Here is a 22,241-nt window from a genome sequence, read left to right on the forward strand (position 1 = left end):
TCCATCCCCTCATCCATCCCCTCATCCATCCATCCCCTCATCTATCCATCCCCTCATCCATCCATCCCCTCATCCATCCATCCCCTCATCCATCCATCCATCCTTCCCATGGGGGGACAGGAGACATCACAGGCGGGGGGGGGGGGGGACAGGAGCCACCACAGGGGGGGGACAGGAGCCATCACAGGAGGGGGAACAGGATCCGCCAGGGTGGGCACAGGGGTGGGCATGCAGTATTCTAATATTATCTTGGGATCCTCGCCCCCTCCTGCACAAGACAAGGAGAAGACAGGCTCTCTGTCCAAAATGCCACCCCACTGTGATGTACAGTACTTACAGGAGATACTCTAAGAGAACTGATTGAACTGGTTGTCCTCCATACTTTGTTAATCAGTGTGGGTGCGATTGTGCCATTTCTTTTTTGTATTACATTATAGACTGCATGTTTGAAGAACCGAGGTTTGCTTACAATTTAGTGACAGTAATTAAGCTCGGTGAAGAGAAGCACATGCTGCCTCGGTGTAATCAGGGGTGTAATCTGGCCGAGTCTAGGATGTCTGGGGCCCTGGGTAGAAATGGAATGTGTGAGCCCCCCTCTAAATAGCAGAGACATGACGCATGTGAATAGATTTCCCTGCTCCTGAACCTGCAGCCCCTCCCTCTCAGTCACCTTCGAAGCGCCTCTTAACAGGTCCTCAAGGGCTGGGGGTGTGAGGGTTGCCATCCCGCTGCGCCTCTCCAGAGCTGCTGAGTATCTGAGGAGCTTTGGTGCAGCATCGGAGTGAAGAAGGGAGGTGGTTGCAAGCCGTGCCGGCTTTAGGGTGAGGCAACCGGTGCCCTGTTAAAATGACGGACAAATGGCGTCCGTTAAAGAATCCTTCACGGACAACGGACAGACGGCCGAAATTACGGACTGTCCGTGAAATTTACGGACGGTTGGTCACCCTACTCACTGGTGTGTGTCTCCGTTTCTTTGTGAAATGTATGGGCACCCCGGACATGACTGGACTGGTAAGTGTAGTGGCATCATCAGACATCAAAGGTGGATCATGTGCTTGTGGTGGTCTGCTCTCTGGGGACGTGCTGGACCCTGCCTGCCATTTGCTGGGGGCCTGCCTTCTGCCCTCTGCATCATGTGTAATGGGGGATGCAACAACAGTGTACTCCTTCCTCTGCTTCTGCGGGGCCTGGATGGGAGTAGAGGTATGGGGGGACTCCACCGCTGACACATGTGTTGTACGTTCCTCAAACATCAGCCTCAGTGCAGCCAGGGGTGATATATGCCTGTCCTTGATGGTGCTCGTGTCCATGGGAGAACCCTTGGCCATGGGATGTGCCTTGGACGTAGGAGGTGTCCTGTCTCTGGATTGTCCCTGATCCCTGGGCGGTGCCCTGTCCCTGGGTGCAGACCTGTCCATTGTAGTGTCCCTCTCCTTTGAAGCTACCTTGCCATTGGGAGTGTCCCTGCTCTTGGGAGGTGCCCTTTCCTTTGTAGTGTCCTTGTCCTTGGGAGTGTCCCTGCTCTTGGGAGGTGCCCTTTCCTTTATAGTGTCCTTGTCCTTGGGAGCGTCCCTGCTCTGGGGAGGTGCCCTTTCCTTGGTAGTGTCCTTGTCCTTGGGAGTGTCCCTGCTCTTGGGAGGTGCCCTTTCCTTTGTAGTGTCCTTGTCCTTGGGAGTGTCCCTGCTCTTGGGAGGTGCCCTTTCCTTGGTAGTGTCCTTGTCCTTGGGAGTGTCCCTGCTCTTGGGAGGTTCCCTTTCCTTGGTAGTGTCCTTGTCCTTGGGAGTGTCCCTGCTCTTGGGAGGTGCCCTTTCCTTGGTAGTGTCCTTGTCCTTGGGAGTGTCCCTGCTCTTGGGAGGTGCCCTTTCCTTGGTAGTGTCCTTGTCCTTGGGAGTGTCCCTGCTCTTGGGAGGTGCCCTTTCCTTTGTAGTGTCCTTGTCCTTGGGAGTGTCCCTGCTCTTGGGAGGTGCCCTTTCCTTGGGAGTTACTTTTGTGGGGGATGCCTGTGTAGCATGTGAATCCATTTCCGCCAACACCCCTTGATGATCCTGTTTGTCAACTCCAGTGTAGCTCACGTCGTCTTCGGAGAAAGATATCCCAGTCCTAGGGGATGGTGTCTGTGCCCTCCGTGCCCTGCCTTGCTGCCTGTGGCTGCGCCTAGTGTAATAACCTGAATGAGAGGCCTGGTCTGATAAATCACTCTCCACTGAAACATCAAGTGGTGTGGATGGTGGTACTGAAGTAGCACCCTGTCTATGCGACTGTACAATGGCTGAAGACACAGTGTTTGCCAATGACTGAACTGTTCTGTGGAGACCAGCAACATCGCCATGCATCCCCTCCATGAATGCCACCACCTGCCCCAACTTCCTATCGTGGTCTTGGAATGCATTGATCATGTTGGTCTGCCCTAAACACAGCTGTCGCAGCAGATCTACTGCCTCTGCACAAAGTGCACTTTGTGTCACAGGGGCAGGCTCCGCGGTGCCTGCACCGAAGGCAACTCTGCTCCCCCTCCTCTGGCGAGCACGAGCAGTACATGTTGCAGTGGGTGGCAGTGTGGGCCCTGTGTGCTGTGTCCCGACTGAAGGTGTCGATTGCCCACTCCCTGTCTGTGACAACAGTGCTGACTCACCAACACTTTCTGAGGATGAGGACGATGGTGTCTCCACAAGTGAGTCCTCAGGGACGGTTCTGTTCCCCTCTCCGTGGCTGCCCTCTTCAGTGTCAGTCTGCGTGTGTGTCATCTCGGATTCGGATGCATTGCCACCACTATTATCCGTCGTCTGTGTGTCAGTGCCCTCGGCCAAAGCTGGAAGAGAGAGGGAAGAGATGTTAACCTAAGTGCCACACTCACGTTCTGAAGGTTACAAAGTCACACCGTTCCTCACAGTCGATTGACATGTAGCACCCATCCTGTACACGAACCACCCCTACCACACATCCTCACATCATAGATCCTTGGGTGTCTGTGAAACATGTACATCATACAAACAGGACAAGTGCATGCAGACCACCACACATGTCATGCCATGGGACACCACACATCAACGGCATGTCCTGGAACCCTCAAATATGTAGCAAGTGGTATGTCCACCTGGCGGACATGGGTGCTACCGCTCACTCCGCTAATGACACCAACATGCAATATATGCAAAAGATACACACCACGGATGTCACTACTGTGTCTGAGCACGAATACATGCATGCACTCACAAGTTACAGACACATACAGTCTGCTTACCGCTAGTTTGCTGTTGATCCCTTCTCAGCCGGGCGGACAGGTCAGGATGCGTCACAGCAATTATGCGGTGCATTAGAGGTGTCATGGTGCGTCAGGCAAGGCGGACTGTTCTTGGAATGATCCCCAGTGTCATCTCCGCAACATTCTTGCTGAGCCTGGATATGTCGTCCCAGCGCTTGTGGCAGTGTGTGTGTCGTCTATTGCACACCCCCACTGCCCGTACATCACTTGCTATGGTCCTCCACACGGCCTTGCGAAGGTGCAGCTTCACCTACCAGGATGGGAGACAATAGGGGAACGTCAGTGGACTGTTTGACATTCATAAACATTGCAGAAACACGTATCTACATGCAGCCATGCGCAGTACAACACATGTGAAGGTCCCACAGCACACCGCCAAGCTTGCAGAAGCAAGGAGTCAGTGACCACCTCATGCCCACCAACATGTTACCCACTTCACTTACCACCTGTCCGGGGGCACCATAGAGCCGTTCATAGTGGCTGAGCACACCGTCCACAAGGACATCCAGCTCCGCTCCGGTGAAGGGACGAGACCGGATCTCTCGCACTCTCGACATGGCAAAGTCCAGGATTGTGGCACTACAGCAGCAGTTGTTGGATAGCTCTGGAGCAGCAGGTGGAGGTGACGGTCGCAGGCAGCAGTTGTTGGATAGCTCTGGAGCAGCAGGTGGAGGTGATGGTCGCAGGCAGCAGTGGCTGGAAGCAGTGAATGTGTGCAGAAAATCTTGACACATATATAGGACCCTTAGCTCATATCAGTGGCACACGTCTGCAGCAATTGGTTTTCCCTGGATGCATCATTCAAAAAGAGCCAATGACTCGCATTGGTGTGGCGGTGCACGTCTTTCGCAATTTTTGAATGCGCTTACGCGCAACGCGTAACCTGTTCCCATTGGCTATATGTGCACGGACTGTCACGTACACACACCGGCAAGCGCATGTGCGTGCTACATCGACGGTGCATCATTTGAAAATGATCACTCACTGGCGCCGCTATGGCGGTGCACGCATTCCGCGGGGGCGGTGCAGGCCAACACATAAATTTGATGATGCAATCTGGAATGGCAGTTGAGAAACCCCCTTACAGTGTTATTGCATCACCCACCGCCAGGAATGGCCGGGCACCCACCGCCATTCCAGGCCGGCACACACCGCCAGTCCCGTCCGGTCACCCACCGCCAGTCCCGTCCGGTCACCCATCGCCATTCCAGGCCGGGCACCCATTGCCAGTCCCGTCCGGTCACCCACCGCCAGTCCAGGCCGGTCACCAACCGCCAGTCCCATCCGGTCACCCACCGCCATTCCAGGCCGGGCACCCACCGCCAGGACTGGGCGGTGCCAGGACTGGCGGTGGGTGACCGGCCTGGAATGGCCGTGGGTGACCGGCCTGGAATAGTGGTGGGTGACCGGACGGGACTGGCGGTGGGTGACCGGCCTGGAATGGCGGTGGGTGACCGAACGGGACTGGCGGTGGGTGACCGGCCTGGAATGGCGGTGGGTGCCCGGCCTGGAATGGCGGTGGGTGACCGGCATGGACTGGCGGTGTGTGAGGCAATGACACTGTAAGGGGTTTTCTCAACTGCCATTTCAGATTGCATCATCAAATGTATGTGTTGGCCTGCACCGCCACCGCGGAATGCGTGCACCGCCATAGCGGCGCCAGTGAGTGATTGATTTCAAATGATGCACCGTCGCGGTAGTGCGCACATGCATTTGGCGGGGTGTAACCGGGATGGTCATTGACCATACAGCATATGTCATGCTTAATTGCTGTGTAATTGGTCATCTTCTGTGTTGGTGGAAGGCGTCCCCAGATGGCGTATGTACACACACTGCATGTCTCCGCACACATGTAATCTTCTTAGTTGTACGTGTGTGTCAGGACATGTCCGGAATGCTGGAAGAATATTGATGTGAAGTCTATGAACCGTGTCCACGTGCGACATTCATGTCCATTTGTTGCATGTGTGCTCATACTGTTGATCTTGCCAGTGGTTAACAAAGGCTAGTGATGTGGGCCCAAGTTGCGTCAGATGTGCATGGCGACGTGTTGACGTCTTGGTCTTGGGGACACACGTTTTCATGTCTAGACATCTACACAGTACCGCAAGGGTGTGTACACACATTCATTAGCTGTTGTGAGTGTGTGGTTTGTGTGTGCAAGTAACAATGATGTGTGTGTACATGCATTCTGTGTATGCGTGTCTGTTGTTGTGTGCCCATGCATGTCAGCTGAGGGGGCATTGTAGGTGTGTTCATGGGTGCATGAAGACAAAGAGGGTGTGTTCTTATTTCATGTTGTTTGTGCACGTACATGTGTGTCTGTGGGGACACTTGTCCACATATGTGCCCTCAGTCATGTGTTGTTGCAAGATGTTTGAACATGTGTGCATGTTACATTGTACATGTTAGCCCACAGGATGTTCTTTGTGGTTTTACATTGTGTGTGTAGTCAGCTCTATTGCCTTATATATTGGTCCGGTCACACATATCATCACTGTCTGCAACATGTATTATTAGCATTGTGTTGGTCAAGATGTGATAGTGTTGCACGGCTATGCGTTGTTGGTCATTTGACATTTGCAGCCATCTACTCCCACACAGGAGGGCTCCAAATGTGCATCAACCATACACTGTGCAGGAGGACATGGTTGACGAGGAGGTGATCCGCAAATACCGCCATGACCGACTGAGATTGCAGGAGCTTGTCACACAATTGTCACCTCATCTGCAGCCACGCAGGACATATCCTGGAGCTTTCACACCCACAGCAAAGGTGATGGCGGCACTTCATTTCTTTGCGACTGGCACTTTCCAGTACACAGTTGGTCATGCCGGAGGGATGTCACAATCCATGTTCAGCATGGAACTGCGGGATGTTCTGAATGCCATGATGCTTTACAAGGATGATTACATCCATTTTCCACGTCCGGCACAGTTGGCAGCAGTCAAAGGGGACTTCTATGCCCTGGCCCAGTTACCACACGTAGTGGGTTCCATTGATGGAACACATATTGGTCTCATACCACCCCAGGCACGTGAAGCTGTATATAGGAATCGGAAGCACTACCATTCGATCAACGTGCAAGTGGTGTGCCTGGCTGACAACATCATCTCGCATGTGTGTGCCAGATTTCCCGGTTCCGCCCATGACTCTCACATCATGCGGAGCAGCATTGTCCCCCAACTGATGGCTAATCTGCGTCCAGAACGTGCGTGGCTTGTAGGTGAGTGTGCTGGAAGGACAATTGTGTTGTCAGTGTGTTGTGAGGACAATTGTGTTGTATGTGTGGCATGGTGTTCCCACAAATCCTGGTAATGAAACTTTTGTCTGTCATCACCCCACCTAGGCGACTCTGCGTACCCAACCAGGCCGTGGCTGCTGAGCCCCATCAGTAATCCTACTACCCCTGGTGAATTGCGTTATAATGATGCCCATGGGAGGACACGTCGAGTGATAGAACGTACTTTTGGACTGCTGAAGTCTAGGTTTCGCTGCCTTGACAAAACCGGAGGGGCCCTGCCATACTCACCAGGCAAAGTATGCAAAATCGTGATTGCCTGCTGCATGCTCCACAACCTGGCCTTGCGCAATAACATTGAACTGATCATGGACCCTGAAGACCAACAGGTTGCTCGGCCTCCCATCCCACCCATGTCGACTGATGAGGATAGTGGTGAGGAAGAAGGTGTGGACCAGAGGCGTCAGCTCATTGATCGCTTTTTCCCTTGAATGTGAGTAACTACCGCTTGTGCAGCCAGACAATGCGTGACGTATGTTTGGTGGTAGAATGTGGATGTGATGTGTCTATGATGCCTGTTCTGGTATGTTCTGTATGGAAATGTGTGTGTTAGATGGTGTACATGCAATGCTCCCTGATGTGTGTCCTGTGATCCACTTAATTGGTGATGAGTGTGGTTTGTGGGATGTTGCAGTACAGTGTGTTGTGATGGCTGTGAATCTCTTTCCTGACCTGTGTTTGTTGTTCTCACATTATCCCTAGGTCACTCCCAGAGAGGCATGATTCTCAACAACATTGATCCCTGCACCTGGTAACGTTACATTCTAAGACAATCATGTGATTAAAACATGGAGCCCACACATCATTGAGTGTTTAAGTGATGTTTATTTACAGGTTGAGGATTGAGGTTGGTGCATATTTACAAAGAAGTGTTGGTGGGGGAGTGAGAGTTGAAGGTCATGGCAGATGAAAACACCGTGGGGACACCACAATGTGTGATGTCCAGCTAGTCCAACAGACGTGTGGCAATGGTTGGCATTGTGGGACAGGATAGTTTGCCGGGTGAATGGCAGGCACAGACAAGGGTGAAGTCATTGGCGCCCCCTCTTAGAGCGGGTAGATGGAGCAACACCACTGCTCTCACCGGGATCCAGCCTCGGACGGCCCCTCCGTCTTGGAGCCGGAGCGGAGACAGCTGTGGGGGCAGGTTGGTCAGGGGCCACCTCCCTGTCCGTGGGCTCAGGTGTGGGTGGCGGTGGTGTTGGTGACCGGTCCCGCTGGGCACTAGGGTGAGGGGGTGGTGGTGTGGCGCGGGATAGCCAGTCCCTCCACAAAGCAGTTTGCTGGCCCATGAGGTCCACAATTTGGCCTATGCGGGTATCAATTGACCGCAACAGATAACTGCTCTTTTGTGAGTCTTGGTGGGCACGATCAGACTGTGCCTGCGACCGCTCATAGGAGGCATTGACTCTGGCGATGGCTTCCAGGGTTTCGGCGCCAGGATGGGGTGGGTGTCCTTCCCCACCTCGCCGGACAACTGCACTCCTGGTTGTGAGCTGTGCCCTCACCTGTGTCCTCTCACGTCCACTCTCCCTGCTTGCATGGGATGTTGATAGTCCATCATCGGCTGATGGGTCAGGCAGGGTGGCACAGGCAGGAGTGGTGGTAGTGGTGGTGGTGGTGGTGGTGGTGGTGGTGGTGGTGGCTGCACAGCTCACAATGGCAGGTGTTGGGGTGGTGACACAGGCCGAGGTGGTGGAGGCAGTGATGTCCTGGGAGCCTGATGGCCCTGGAAGTCTGCTTGGCCCCGCATCGTCCTCTGCGCCTGAGCTGGCAATGGGCTCGTCCTCAGAGAGCCCGTGCTGTGAGGGGGGCGACTGGTGCTGGCGGTTGCTGGTTTCGTCAGTCAAGTTGCGATCACCTGAGGGACAAGATTATCATGATCAATGCTGTGGACATTACATGTTTTTGGTAACAACATTACAAATCAATTACCTCTCTCACACACCCCACCCACCTCTCGCAACCCCCCACCCACCGCCACCCTCCCTGTGGACATGGGTGCCTGTTGGGAGTTGTAGTGCTGGTCTCTCACACCTCCCACCCACCGCCACCCTCCCTGTGGACATGGGGGCCTGTTGGGAGTTGTAGTGCTGGTCTCTCACCCCCCCCACCCACCGCCACCCTCCCTGTGGACATGGGGGTCTGTTGGGAGTTGTAGTGCTGGTCTCTCACACCCCCCACCCACCGCCACCCTCCCTGTGGACATGGGGGCCTGTTGGGAGTTGTAGTGCTGGTCACTCACACCCCCCACCCACCGCCACCCTCCCTGTGGACATGGGGGCCTGTTGTAAGTTGTAGTGCTGGTCTCTCACACCCCACACCCACTGCCACTCTCCCTGTGGACATGGGGGCCTGTTGTGAGTTGTAGTGCTGGTCTCTCACACCCCCACCCACCGCCACCCTCCCTGTGGACATGGGGGCCTGTTGGGAGTTGTAGTGCTGGCTGCTTTGACAACATGCAAGGCTGGGAAGGTAGGAGGCAACATTTGTGTTTGGTCATGGTGTATGCATTTGAGGGCAGGACTTCACATTTGGGTGACTGTGTGGTCCACATGCATGGATTGGGGCCAGGGAGATGTGTGTTGGCAGTTGTGCATGGCAGACCATGGCAGTGTGCTCGTGGTCATTGGTTTGTACTTACCAGCCTCTTGTCCCTCCTCGATTCCTTCCAGGGTCTCAGGGTGCAGTATGCCCAGCACCTTCCCCTCCCATTCAGCAAATGGTATGGGCTCCGGGGGAGTCCCGCCGCAAGTGTGGTGTGCCCGCAGGTGGTTCTTCGCCCTGATGCCTTTCACCCTTGCCTTGAGGTCGTGCCACCGCCTTTGGATCTCGTGTTTGGTGCGTGGCGCGGTCCCTGACGCATTCACTCTGGTCACTATCCTGTCCCACATGTGGTTTTTGGTTGCCAAGGTGGTCTGCTGGACTAGGTTGCCGAAGAGATGTGGTTCGACACGGATGATTTCATCCACCATGACCTTCTACTCACTGTCTGTGAATTTGGGATTTTTCTTTGGTGCCATGGTGTGTGATGTGCAAGGTGTTGGTGTGGTGGGGTGGGATGTGCAGGTGTGTGGTGTGTAGGGATGGTGTTGTGTTGGCTTGCGTGGTGGGTGTGTTTGTGTGCAGGTTGTATGTGTGTTTGTGTGTCTGCTGTTCGTGGTAATGTGGCTCTTGCTTGCAGCTATGCTGTGATGCAAAGGACTGTGGTAGTGGGAGGGATTCATTTTATACTCTGTGTGGTGGTGGTGGTGTCCCAATGGTTTTTGGAAATCAGGTTTTCTGTGAGTGTGGTGATTTAGGTGCATTTTTCGGTGCTGGGGGGGTGTCATTGGGGCGTGTAGTTGCTGGGGGTGGGTGTTTCAGGTGGTTGGGTGTTCTGTTTAGTGTGTTTTCTATTTACTTCCGTCTGCCATTTTGTAATCGGTTTGACGGCAGGGATGGTGTTTTGTGGTCCTTCCGCAGTCATGGTCCGTTTTCCGAAGTATTGTTTCCGCGGCGGTGGAGGACGGTGGTGAGTTCCGTTGGAATGGCTGCATTATCCTAATCGCGCGGCCGGGCCCTCCGCAGGTATAGCGGCGATTGGGCCTGTTCCCGCGTTCATGTTCGTCCGCGTCGGTGGGTGTTCTTTTGGTTCCGTCCGCCGCGGACGGTGTTTGATGTGTTCCGTCCGCCGCGGACGGTGTTTGATGTGAACCGTCCGCCGCGGTCGGAGTTTCTTGACATGATTATCCTAATCGCAACCACGGATTCTCCGCGGTGCGGGCGGGAGTGATTTTGCCGCGACCATGGCGGACGGTACCCGTTTCCGTCCGCCATCCTAATCGACCCCTAAATGCGCACAATTGCTTGGCCGACCGTCTCGGGCCAGTCAAACAGTCATGGGCACTTTGCATGTTCCCCACCTAGGCTGCATTACACCCTGGGTGGGGAACATGCCCAGTCTGAGCGCTGAACCACGTACAGCGCTCAAACCAATCACAACGCTGCATTGCAGTGTTGTGATTGGCTCTGGGGGGCATGTGTGCTTCTGGACTCTTCAGCAACGACGGAGAAGAGACAGAGGCGGCTGCAATGCAAGAAGGTACGTTTTAAATTTTTAAAATATTTTGTTCCCCCACCCTCTTACCACCCCACCCCTGTTCGCTGTCAGCTGCCACTGCAAATACATTAGGCCTAAATTTACTAAGGGCCATATTTATGGCCCCAGCTGTGTCGCGACTCAGCTTAAAAATGAGAGTTATTAAGATATGCAAGGCCACCTTGCGTGGCTTCATAAATCTCGAGTAATGCAACAAGCGCAAATCGCTGTGTTGCATTAGTCTGCGCTAGGGAGACGTTTCCATGGGTTTTGTGTGGATGTCAACATACATGGATTTTAATGCAGTCCACGATTTTCCAGAAGTGGTAAATATGAGAATGCAACAAAAACCTACTCCTCCCCAGGTGAGGCGTAATTAGGAGAAATATTTTTAGTTTTCATCCTTTTTTTCCTCTTTCTATGTGTGCTGCATTCTGCATGACCAATGCGGGTGGTCCATGCTTTTTATCCTCTCTAAAAATACTTAGTTCGATTGTCTAAGCTATCTCTCAAGAAAGATGCCCCCTAGTTTAATTTGATTTTGTTGTTAGCAGCTCAATCTGTTTATTTCAAAATACATCAGCAATAAGTGCATTCTATGTGGCTGGATGTATACCTTTTAATGTGTCTGAAATCAAGGGCCTTAGGGGCAGGCCACACCACAAAATGAATTGCTGATTTGGGTTCATATTGACCTGAACTGTTCAATCACTTTAGGTATCCAATGACTGTCTTTTTTTTTTTTTTATCTCTTTATTGAGCAAATAAGCAATCCACTCTTACATGTATAAGAATCATGCAAATAGACAATAAGCAACAATTGGAGCATTATCCAGTAAACAAACAGTCGCGCAGAGGGATTTCGGACGTTGTGTATGTCACATTGCATTTTTACAATGTTGTTTTTAGCGGAACCATAATCACAATAATGTTTTAGAAACGGAAAAAAATAAACAATATACAAAAAACAAATCATATCTGCAAGTTTGCGAGAACGAGGGAGCAGATCAATTAGCACAACAACTTTTCCAATCTTAGTACGGTGGTCCGACAAATGCAAACATCATTACATTCTGCATCAGGCCAGTTCGCATTGAGCACTAATTGAGGAGGAGTATTTTTCCACAGTAAAACAGGCATATAACAGGTCGTCCTATGAAACACCCATGTCATCTGTGATTACAACAAACAACTGTAGCTGGTTGTGTATTGTTGGCGTATCTTATACAGAAATAGTGGAGGGTTCGGCCACAGCGCCGTCCTGTAAACCAATCTAGCCCACCCCTTCCGGTACAATGGAATTAATCGATTGAGACTGTTTTTCCTGAGTGAGTTTCGCAATATACGTGCGATATGGCCCCCATATGTCCACTGGTCGGGAAGCAGATGGAATCTGTTCGGAGTATTCCACACTGTTAACATTGCAGTAGGCCAAACTGCGGAGCCAAGCTTGGACGGTTGGAGCGCGCCTAGCGCACCAGAGCAATGCTATCTCTCTTTTTGCCAATAGAAAGCCAATGGCCGCCAATTTGCGGAAAGACCGTGGGAAATTGACGACATAGCCTAGTAACGCTATTTCAGGAGTGGGTAGCAACTCCAGGCCCAATATGTCTCCCAAAACACGGTGCACCTGAAGCCAGTAGTCATGCAAAAGCGGGCACATCCAGGAAAGATGGGCGAAATCAGCCTGTGGGGCTCTGCATTTAGGGCAACAATGTGGCCTGTTAGCGTCGATCCTATGAGCAAGTGCAGGAGTGTGATACATCCGTCTCAAAAACTTAAAGTGTATAAGCTGCTGTTAATGGACACGTCCCTAGTGGCAGCACAGCACGCCGCCCATTGGTCGTCAGTAATCTGGGTACCCAGATCGCCCTCCCATGCGGTGCGCACCGCTGTGTCTGAGGAAGAAAGTGAGGCCAGACATAGTTTGTATAGTTTAGAGACAACATGCAATCCCGTCTGGTTCTGTATTATGAATGTGAGTATGGCAGCGTCCTCAGGGGGAAGTGGGAATGTGCGAAACTCAGCACGGAGCATGGATCTGAGTCTAGTCACTGTGAAAGAGTCCATAAATGTTCGGTCAGCAAAGCGCTGATCCTCTGTCATGGAGAAAACATCCCCGACCGTATCCAGTTGGTATTTGGATAATGTGCGCTGTACCACCAATTCACCTGTGATGGGGAGCCAGTGGGGATTAGGCAATGGAAGGGCAGGAGAGTATAATGTCTCAATGTGAATTAGTCGTCGTAGCTTTTCCCAAGCCCAGCACGTGGTGGATACTGTTTGTATATCTTGAGGGTCCCGGGGAAGCCCTCTGGGAAGGATGGAGTTAAGGGGCACAGGTAGCGCCAGATCGGCCTCAGGCCTCAAATAAAGAATTCTGGCGTCTGGGTGAAACCAGAAATATGCATACGAGCATTGTGCAACTAAATAATAGAGAAAAAAGTCGGGCACTCCGAAGCCACCCCGCTCATAAGGATCGGGCTATTTCCAGCAACAGAGGCTCCAGATTGGTCCGAGGTGTCCGAACATACAAAATCGTGTCGTCCGCGTATAGAGAGACGAGGAGAGGCCCAGTGCGAAACTGAAGCCCTCTGTGGAGGTGCTTCTCCTGAAAATGGCACACCAAAGGGTCCATCGGGAGGATGAACAGCAGAGGGGATAAGGGGCATTCTTGACGGGTGCTTCGCGAAAGTGTAAAGCTTTCAGAGATAGTGCCATTTAAACGTAGCCGGGCAGTAGGCGCTGTATAGAGTAACTCAACTGTCGCCACAAACATCTCCGGCATGCCCATTCGTCTCATGACCGGTAAAAAGAAGGGCCACTCCAGTGTGTCGAACGCCTTCTCCACGTCCAAGAACACTGCTGCAGCCGGGGTAGAGGGGTCAATTCTGTGCAATACAGAGAACAGCGTCCGCAGATTGAAGGAGGTGGACCTGTGCGGAACGAATCCGGATTGAGCCGGCGAAATGATGGATTCCATTAATAGTGATAGGCGGATCGCGAGAACTTTAGCCAAAATCTTGTAGTCCAATTTTAATAGGGACAGGGGCCTATAAGAGCCACATAAGGAGGCGTCACGGCCTGGTTTGGGAAGAAGAACAATTACCGCTTTCCTGAGCGTGGGTGGGAGAACGCCAGATTCCAGAGCCTCTGCGTAGACCTCGACTAGCCGTGGTACAAGTTCCTCCTTATATTCTTTATAAAAAATCGGCAGAGTAACCGTCAAGGCCCGGCGCCGAGGAGCCCTTCAATGAATCAATGGCCTCAACTATGAAATCCGGACTGATGGGCATGGCAAGAAATTCCTGCATGTTTTTCTCGAGGTATACCATGGCAATCTCATTCAAATAAGGGCCGGGGTCGCGCTGTTCCTCTGAAAGCATGGAACTGTAGAGAGTTTTGTAGTATGACAAGAAAGTGCTACATATATTGGGAGTGGAGTGATGTCGTGTGCCCTGAGTGTCTACAATGTCAGAGATGTAGGCCACCTGGTGGGGCTGACGGAGCATTTGCGCAAGCAATTTGCCCGGCCTGTCACCTTCTCCATACTGACGCGCCGTATAGTGTTTGTCCATAAACCGTAGTTCCCTGTCTGCAGTGTCTCGAAATTCCAATAGCAATTCCAGGCGTTTGGCTTCCCGGGATTTTGAGGGGGCTGTAAGTATGTCCTTCTCTATCGTAGAGATATCAGTTTCAATACAGGTTAAGGTGGAGCGAATCTCCCGTAAAGCTCCTACATGTTTAGCAATACAAACCCCACTAATGGTGGCTTTGAATCCCTCCCATAACGTGGCCCAGGAATCTACAGAGCCGGTATTAATGTCGAAATAATCGTCAATGGCGCTACGGATCTCTTCTTTAAAAACCGGATCCAGCAGGGCCCTCCAGGGAAACGCCACTGCCTTTCGTAGCCACCCTGCCTAGGGATTGAAAAAGTTAACACAATGGGGGAGTGGTCCGATAGCGTGCGTAGAAGGGTGGAAAGGCCATCCACCCAGCCTGCGACGCCTGGGGAGAGGAGCCAATAGTCAATTCTAGTGCTAGTGTTGTGGAACCCTGAATGATGTGTATAATCGTGTGTGTTTGGGTGCAACCGAGCTTCTATGTCTATTAGGGAGAAATGAGAACAAATTTCTGCAAGCACTGAGCGGGCCTGGGTCTTGCAGTCAGGGGAAGGAGAAGTACTGTCTCTGTCTGGATTCATTAGCAAATTAAAGTCACCTCCCATCACTAACAGATCTATGTCGGCGTGAAGCAGCGTCAGTTGAAGGTCTTGAAAAAAGGCGGGGGAATCTATGTTGGGACCGTAGACCCCAACCATTGCGATCTTGTACCCCAACAACACTCCTGTGATCAGCACATATCTGCCCTCTCCATCTGTTGTACTACCAGTTAATACAAAGGGAAAACGCCTGTGCACAAGAATTGCAACACCTCTGGCATATCTGCAAAAATTTGAAAAAACTCTGTGTGTACCCCATCCCCTAGCTACGGAGGCTGCATCCGCCTGCGCCAAGTGAGTCTCTTGCAGAAAAAGGACATCTACCTTGTGCCGTGCTGCATAGTTCAATACCTGTTTACGTTTTCGTGTAGTGTTCAAACCACGAACATTCCAAGACATCAATGTTAGTCTGGACGGGCCAGACTGCAGACCTACCTGGCCATAGCACCACTCCCCAAAAAATTACAAACAGGCGTGCATCTGTCAATCCACTCTCATAAGCCTCGCAAATACTTACAAACATAAATGACCATACAAACAAAACACACCCCGCCCCCCACCCACCACCCAGCCTCCCAGCATCCCCAGAGAGGCAATCCCTGAACAAGTGCTGACTAAAAGTGCAAAATACAAAAGGCAATAACCATACAATGAAACGATGGCGCTTCAAAAAAAATAAAACCCCAAAGAAGTAAGACAAGAAGGCATTCGCCATAGGGGGTAGCAACGCCACGCCATGCGGGCATCCCAACTAAAGCGACCCCAGAAGTGATGACAATTTAACAAACGCTGGAAAGTCCACATCTAGTTAGCAACACTATGAGGAGGGCCCAGAGATTAGTCAATAAAGAGCGGTCATCCCTGGCCGGTTTCAGCAAAAAGGTCAACACTGGACTGCGTGTCGTTACGGGGTGGAGAGCGTGCCGCGGGTCCTGAAGCCGATGGTGAACCCTGTCTTCCATAGCCCTGACAAAAATCCTGTGCCTCCGTGGGGGAGTCAAAGATGCGGTATCTGCCATTCACATCAACCTTCAATCTGGCCGGATACAGCATACCGTACTTTTAACCTAGATTGCGAAGAGATGCTTTGACTCCATTATATTTGCGGCGCGCCTCCTGAACCATTAGCGTGAAATCTGGGAAGAAGGACAAAACGCTGCCCTGCCACCGCACTTCACCGGCCTCTCCTGCAGCGCGAAGCGCGGTGTCCCGGTCGCGGAAGTTCATGATCCTGGCGATTATTGGCCGTGGGGGTTGCCCAGGGCGAGGTTTAGGACCCAGTGACCTGTGTGCTCGTTCGACCACAAAGCCAGCAGTGAAGGTGTCCTTTCCGAACAGTTCAATGAGGAGATGTTCAACAAAAGTATCAAAACGTCCCGTCGCTGTCGTCTCCGCCACACCAAGGATTCGAATGTTGTTGCGCCGGCTACGCGCCTCCAAGTCCTCATTTTTTATGGCCACGTCTTTGAGAATTTTCTCGACCCGTTCCAGCCGCTTAAGCGCTTTTGTGGCGCCATCCTCCACATCCGATATTCTGGATTCCGCCACGTCCAGGCGTCGGTCATGGGCCTGTACTTTGGTGTCCATATCAGCAATTTTCTGTTCGAGGCTGTCGAAGCGGGTATTGAGCGCCTTAAATCCTGCGCGCATTTCACCCATCATGGCGGCGACCATGGCAGTGGCGTCCCCCATGTCCGCAGAACTGGCAGCCTCGGTAGTTGAACCAGGCGAAGGGTCTGTCGTGAGGAGGGGGGTTTTGTCGAAGCTCAGCTTCCTCTGGTTCTGGTCTCTCTTCCCCATGGCCAAAGCTGTGGTAATTGTGCTGTCCCTGAGAAACAATGCGTGGCATCAGACAGCGAGGGAGGATGTAGCAGAGCAATACTAGGTACCAGGCAGATCTATGGCCAGACAGGCCTCAATGCACGGCGCAAAACCGGGCTATGGAGCGCCAATGTGAAGTAGATTATGTCCAGCCCTGCGTCCAAACGCCGACAGCGTCAGGTAGTTGTGACGGCCAGGACCTGGGTGTCGTTGAAGGGCAGTGCCCGTTGATGGAGTGGCACTCATGTTGGGCAGTATAATGAGGGAGCGTCCCTCTCCCGGGGCCCAACACAGGAGGGTGGGAGGGAAACAGTAGTCCCCTCGTGTGGGTCTAAGGCGGGGCCGCCACTGATCAATAGGAAGCGCCCCCCGGCATCCCCACCGCCACTGTCCTCCACCCCCGCCGCCACCGAACGAACGGTCCCGCCCGCCGCCCCAGATCTGCCGCAGGCCCGCAAATCGAGGCCCCGGCCCCAGCGCACGCCCAGGCCAGAAGGCCTCGACCACACCCAGGAGCCCGGCGCCCCCACCCAAGAGCCCACGAAAGACGGGCAGCGAGCGCGAGAGCCCGCAGGCAGCACGCGATGTGGTAGAAGGCCCGGCAGCAGAGCGCCGCGCAGCACTCACCCAGCAATCCGGCGCAGAAAGAGAAGATGGCGCCGAGGTCCGGAAGGCCTCGATTCTCCTCCGCCGTTGACACCACTAAGGACGCTCCCTGGGCCTCCGGAGCCACCCGGGTGGTCGGGGTGGTTTCCACATGCGGATCTACAACGATGTGGGGGCAAGGGGCAGCGGATCACATCCTATTCGCCGCCGCTGGGAGCCCGCATGGAGGAGCTTCACGGAGAGGCAGCCATTTCGATCGCCTCCGTGGCCAAGCCTTCTCCAATGACTGTCTTTAACTTTCAAATATGGTAAATAAGTGTGCTTTTAAATGTATATATCAGGAGCTCAAATATTCATGTGAATCAATAACCCCAAAAATTTTAGCTAGCAGACACACTGAGCTCCAGTAAAATAGCTGCAACACAAGGAAGACTGTTATTGTGGCTGCAGATGATTTCAATACAACATTCAAGCCATCAAAGGAGTATGTGCCATTACAGAAGGAAAACACAATAATGCTTGGGATATCCCTTGTGTAGGAAATCCGTCTTTTCTGCTTGGTCACCCCTGATTTTTTGCCTCTGCTGGACCCTATATTTTTGTTGGCTTTAGAACTCTTTGCATTTTAACGCTCCTGACGACTGGTATTGTGCATGTGCGCCGCCTTAAAACATGGTTGAATTTGCATACTCCTAATTAGTATATTTAACTTGCATGTAAGTCCCTAGTATATGACACAAAATGAACCCTGGGCCTAGAAGTCAAATGCCACTAATGGACTACAGCACCTGTTGTCCTATTCACTATACTGGCAGTGCAAACATGGCGTCAGGCCTACTACCTAAGTCTGACTGTAACAACGCAAATCGTGCACTGTCAAAATTAACTCTTTTAACAGGTAAAAAACGTACTTTTAAATATTATTAAGTCATCCCATGTGTGTCTTGTAGCCCACAAGGTAAGATGCATGGTAGGTAGAAGTGAGAAATGTAGAAAAATCCCTCCAGTGACAAAAAAGCCATTTTCCCTGGGGCAGTCCTAGCTGTCCAATGTAGAAAACTAGAGTACAGATTAAAATACTATTACTTTGGAACAGGACCAGTAGAAAAATTATTAAACAACTATTTTAATATTTTTAAAAAATCCAATTCAAGGGTGAAGTTCGTGTTTTAATAGATATTAAAGAAAAGTAACTTTTCGAAAGCTACAGTTTTTCCTGCCTGAAGTTCCTAGATGCTAATTTGCATTGACTCTTCAGCTTCTCCCAGCCAGTGATCATCCTTCAATATGTGCGAAAAAGATGTGAAAATCCTCCCACGAGCAAATAATAGGCTGACGCAAATGGACAGAGTTGATTCATCTGAACTCCACCGAATGTGTACGGTGGGGGCTGTGGACATCTTTTTTGACACCACAGTGCCAATAATTGCTTGGGTGTCAAATCCTGCTTGCCATGTCTGCTGGTTTAACATATAACACTTGGTGTGTGCTTGAAAGGAAGAGAATAGGACGCCAAGACAAATCTTGTGTAGATCACTGTCTGGATGATGAAGGCCCCTGCTTTTGTCCAGCCAGACATCGGTTTCTGGGTTTATTGCAGGTACAGTACCTGCTCCAAATTGGAGTTTAATGTTAGATATGTGGGGACACTAGGATTACCATAGTACACTCCACAAACACACACCTCTAGCCCAACTTTAGGGTGTACAGAGATTTTCAACATCTTGAAATTGCCTTGACAGGTTGCATTTTGGGCCTTTTCGCCGTATGGCAAACAGGAACTACTGAACAAAATTAGTAAGGTTGTCTCCAGGAACTTTTTACCCATTTTGTTATGGAGGGCCCAGGAGTCTCCCCACCCATTATCTTGTGCCAGGCATAAATGTGGAATCTTTAGTCACCCACTTCAGAAAACGTTCTGGACCTGCGGAACATCAGAAGTGGACTTGACCTGCTGTCTGTGTTCTGAGATGAAGCCTGAAGCACTGAACCTCTTCTCTCTAGTACCCTGGGCATAGACTTGGACTCCCAAATTTTTGGGTTCAATTGGGAAAACCCTTTAATTCTTTACAGTGTTCCTTCTAATTAAAATAAACATCAAATTCAATTATTTTTTTAAAGACAATCTTTATTGGGTCTTTTTCCATTTTGTTTTTATATCAACAGAGAAATAACAACAAGTGCCAAGAGCAACAACGTTACAGGAAGAAGTAGCATGTATGAATGAATTACATATACAAGCCCATGTAGGAGTAGGGGAAACATCCTTTACAACGCAACTTTTACCATGCAGTGCCTTTACGACGCAACTATTACAACGCATGTCATTACAACGCATTGCGCTGGGGGGGCGCTCTAGGATAGGGAATGGATTTAATTTACTATCCAACACCTTCCGTACTATCCACGGGGACTGGAGTTGGAATAGTAAATTAAACTATTCACTATCCAGCACCCCTAAGCGCTATGCATTGTAACAGCATGCGTTGTAAAAACTGCGTTGTAACAGCATGCGTGGTAAAAGCATGCGTTGTAATGTCATACATCCAGGAGTAATAATACATAAAAGGTGATGCCGAGTAAAGGATACCTACGCCAACTTGGCATGCTGGATACAAATACGAAAAGGGTCATCTCTTATTAAACATCAAGCATTGTTTGAGTCGGAGAAAATGTCATCCTCAGCTGCTGAGGCCAGAAATTGGCAAGCAACTCTCCCCAGGCTTTGAGCTCATCTCCCACTTTATCATCATGTCGGCACATTCTCAGGCGAATCTCAACTGCCACTGCCCATTCAACCACGTCTACCTTCCAATGTTCCAGACTGGGACCCTCAGTCTCCATCCATGTGATGCCTCTTGGCGCTTAGCCAGCAGCTGAAGCAGTTGTAAGAATTTAAATTTTATGACCGGATATCACCCGAAAGGCAAATTGTGGGTTCTGCTGGGCATGAGATAGCTACGACTGCCGACACCAGAGCAACCACATCCATCCAAAATGTATGAACCAGCGGGCAGTTCCATGCCAAATGTAAAAAAGAAGCAGCAGGGTGCTGGCTGCGTAGGCAATGCACTGGTTTGTATGAATCCATCTTATGCAGGGTCAACAGAGTTATGTAGGTGCGGTGTAGAAAATGGAAGTAGGTGAGTTTGAATCTGGCATTGCTCGAAATGGACTTTACCAAGCTGCACATTCTAGCCCACTGCGAACCCTCAAAGTGCATCCCGAGCTTACTGCTTTGTAAAATGAGGAAACTTCATGACACCCTCCCCCCAACTCCAGTATGGCCCGAAATTTGTGCCAAGCGTCCAGGCCCACTGGGACCGACTTCCACATTTCTCTAACTATATCTGTTAGGCTAGCGTGTTGTAAAAATTGTCCCACAGCCAAATCCCAGAATACAAAATCCCTGGCCTTTTCAAACATCAGTTTCACAGTGCGCTCATCAAATGGCTGAAAAAGAATGTCCCTAGCTACCCTACTGCATCCACCCACCCAGATCAGGGAGGAAACTAGAGTGTGCAGCTGCCAGAACACTACAGGCAGAAGACTCAAATGAGTGTTGAATGGAGCAAAAGCACCATGGCAAAAAAATTGTTTTTTAGAGGTAGCTATTCGCCCCATGAGGGAATAGGGAAGAGTGTTCCAGAATTGGACGGAGGACCGCAGTCCCTCCATGACCTGATACAGTAAGCGTTTCTGATTAGTATGTGCCACTACCACACCCAGATAACTAAATCTATCAGTTTCCCACCGAAGGAGACTATTCGGCAGGGACTCCAGAGTCCAGGAAAGGAGAAACCTCAGAGAAAAGATCAAAAACATCTTGTAGTTAATCCATAGGCCAGAGATTTCTTTGAATGTGTGCAGACATTCCACGAGCAGGGGCAGACAGTTGCTGGGCGAGGTCAAATAAAAGAGGGATTCATGAGCATAGAGAGATACCAGATGGGAAACAAATTCATTTCTTTCTTCATATAGTTGTGTTTCATGGTCCAAAAGAAGAGGTTTGCCACTCAAGGAATTCCAATTTTCAATTATTTCTTCATTCAATCAATAAAATTAACCAATGTGTTTCATTGTAAAGAGCTTTTCCAAGACTACATTATGATATATACAAAACTTTAAAAGATGTTATTATTGTATTATGTACAAAACATTAAAAACAACAATTCCAGCCTGTGGACCACTTATAATCAAAAGAAGAATCTCTATTTTAGAATTCAACCACAATAGTTTTTTCATGTGAATAAGTTGTACTCTGATGAGTTCTACCGAATTTTGCAGTTTCAAATAAGTTACTGCAAGTAGGTAATTCACATGCTATAATGAGGACAACAAATGTTATAAGGTATCCTCCATTTCGTCCAGTTCATACATTGCTTATAATTAATCAATCATGGGGTTTATATAGCGCGCTACTCACCCGTGAGGGTCTCAAGGTGCTGGGGGGAGAGGGGGTGGCTCCGTATCAGTCGAAGAGCCAGGTCCTGAGGTCCTTCCTGAATGTGTGCAGGGTCGGGGAGCGTCTGATGTTCACGGGGAGCTCGTTTCAGGTCTTGGCTGCGATGTAGGAGAAGGCTCTCCCGCCAGTTCTGTTTCTGCGGATGCGAGGTACCTCTGCCAGGGCGAGGTCAGTAGAGCGGAGGTTCCTCTTGGGTATGTGGAAGGATACTCTCTCGTTGAGGTATTTGGGTCCGATGTTGTTGAGGGATTTGTAGGCGTGGGTGAGAACTTTGAAGGTGACCCTCTTCTCGATGGGGAGCCAGTGCCGGGCTCGAAGGTGTTGGGTCATGTGTTTGTGACGCGGTGTGCCGAGGACGAGTCTGGCTGCGGCATCCTGGATGGTTTGGAGTTTGTGCAGAAGAGTTCTGTTGATTCCTGCGTACTGGGCGTTTCCGTAGTCCAGTCTACTGGTTATGAGTGCGTGGGCGATGGTCCTTC

The 22,241-nt window shown here is 50.9% G+C and overlaps 1 pseudogene; it reads left to right on the forward strand.

Annotated features, from left to right (window-relative positions):
• The window catches only part of LOC144766077 (insulin receptor substrate 2-like), a 121,799-nt pseudogene extending 110,234 nt beyond the window's left edge, over positions 1-11,565 (forward strand).
• The last annotated feature ends 10,676 nt before the right edge of the window (positions 11,566-22,241 follow it).

Source organism: Lissotriton helveticus, chromosome 1_1, assembly GCF_964261635.1.
Source record: "Lissotriton helveticus chromosome 1_1, aLisHel1.1, whole genome shotgun sequence".
NCBI classification, from domain to species: Eukaryota; Metazoa; Chordata; class Amphibia; order Caudata; family Salamandridae; genus Lissotriton; species Lissotriton helveticus.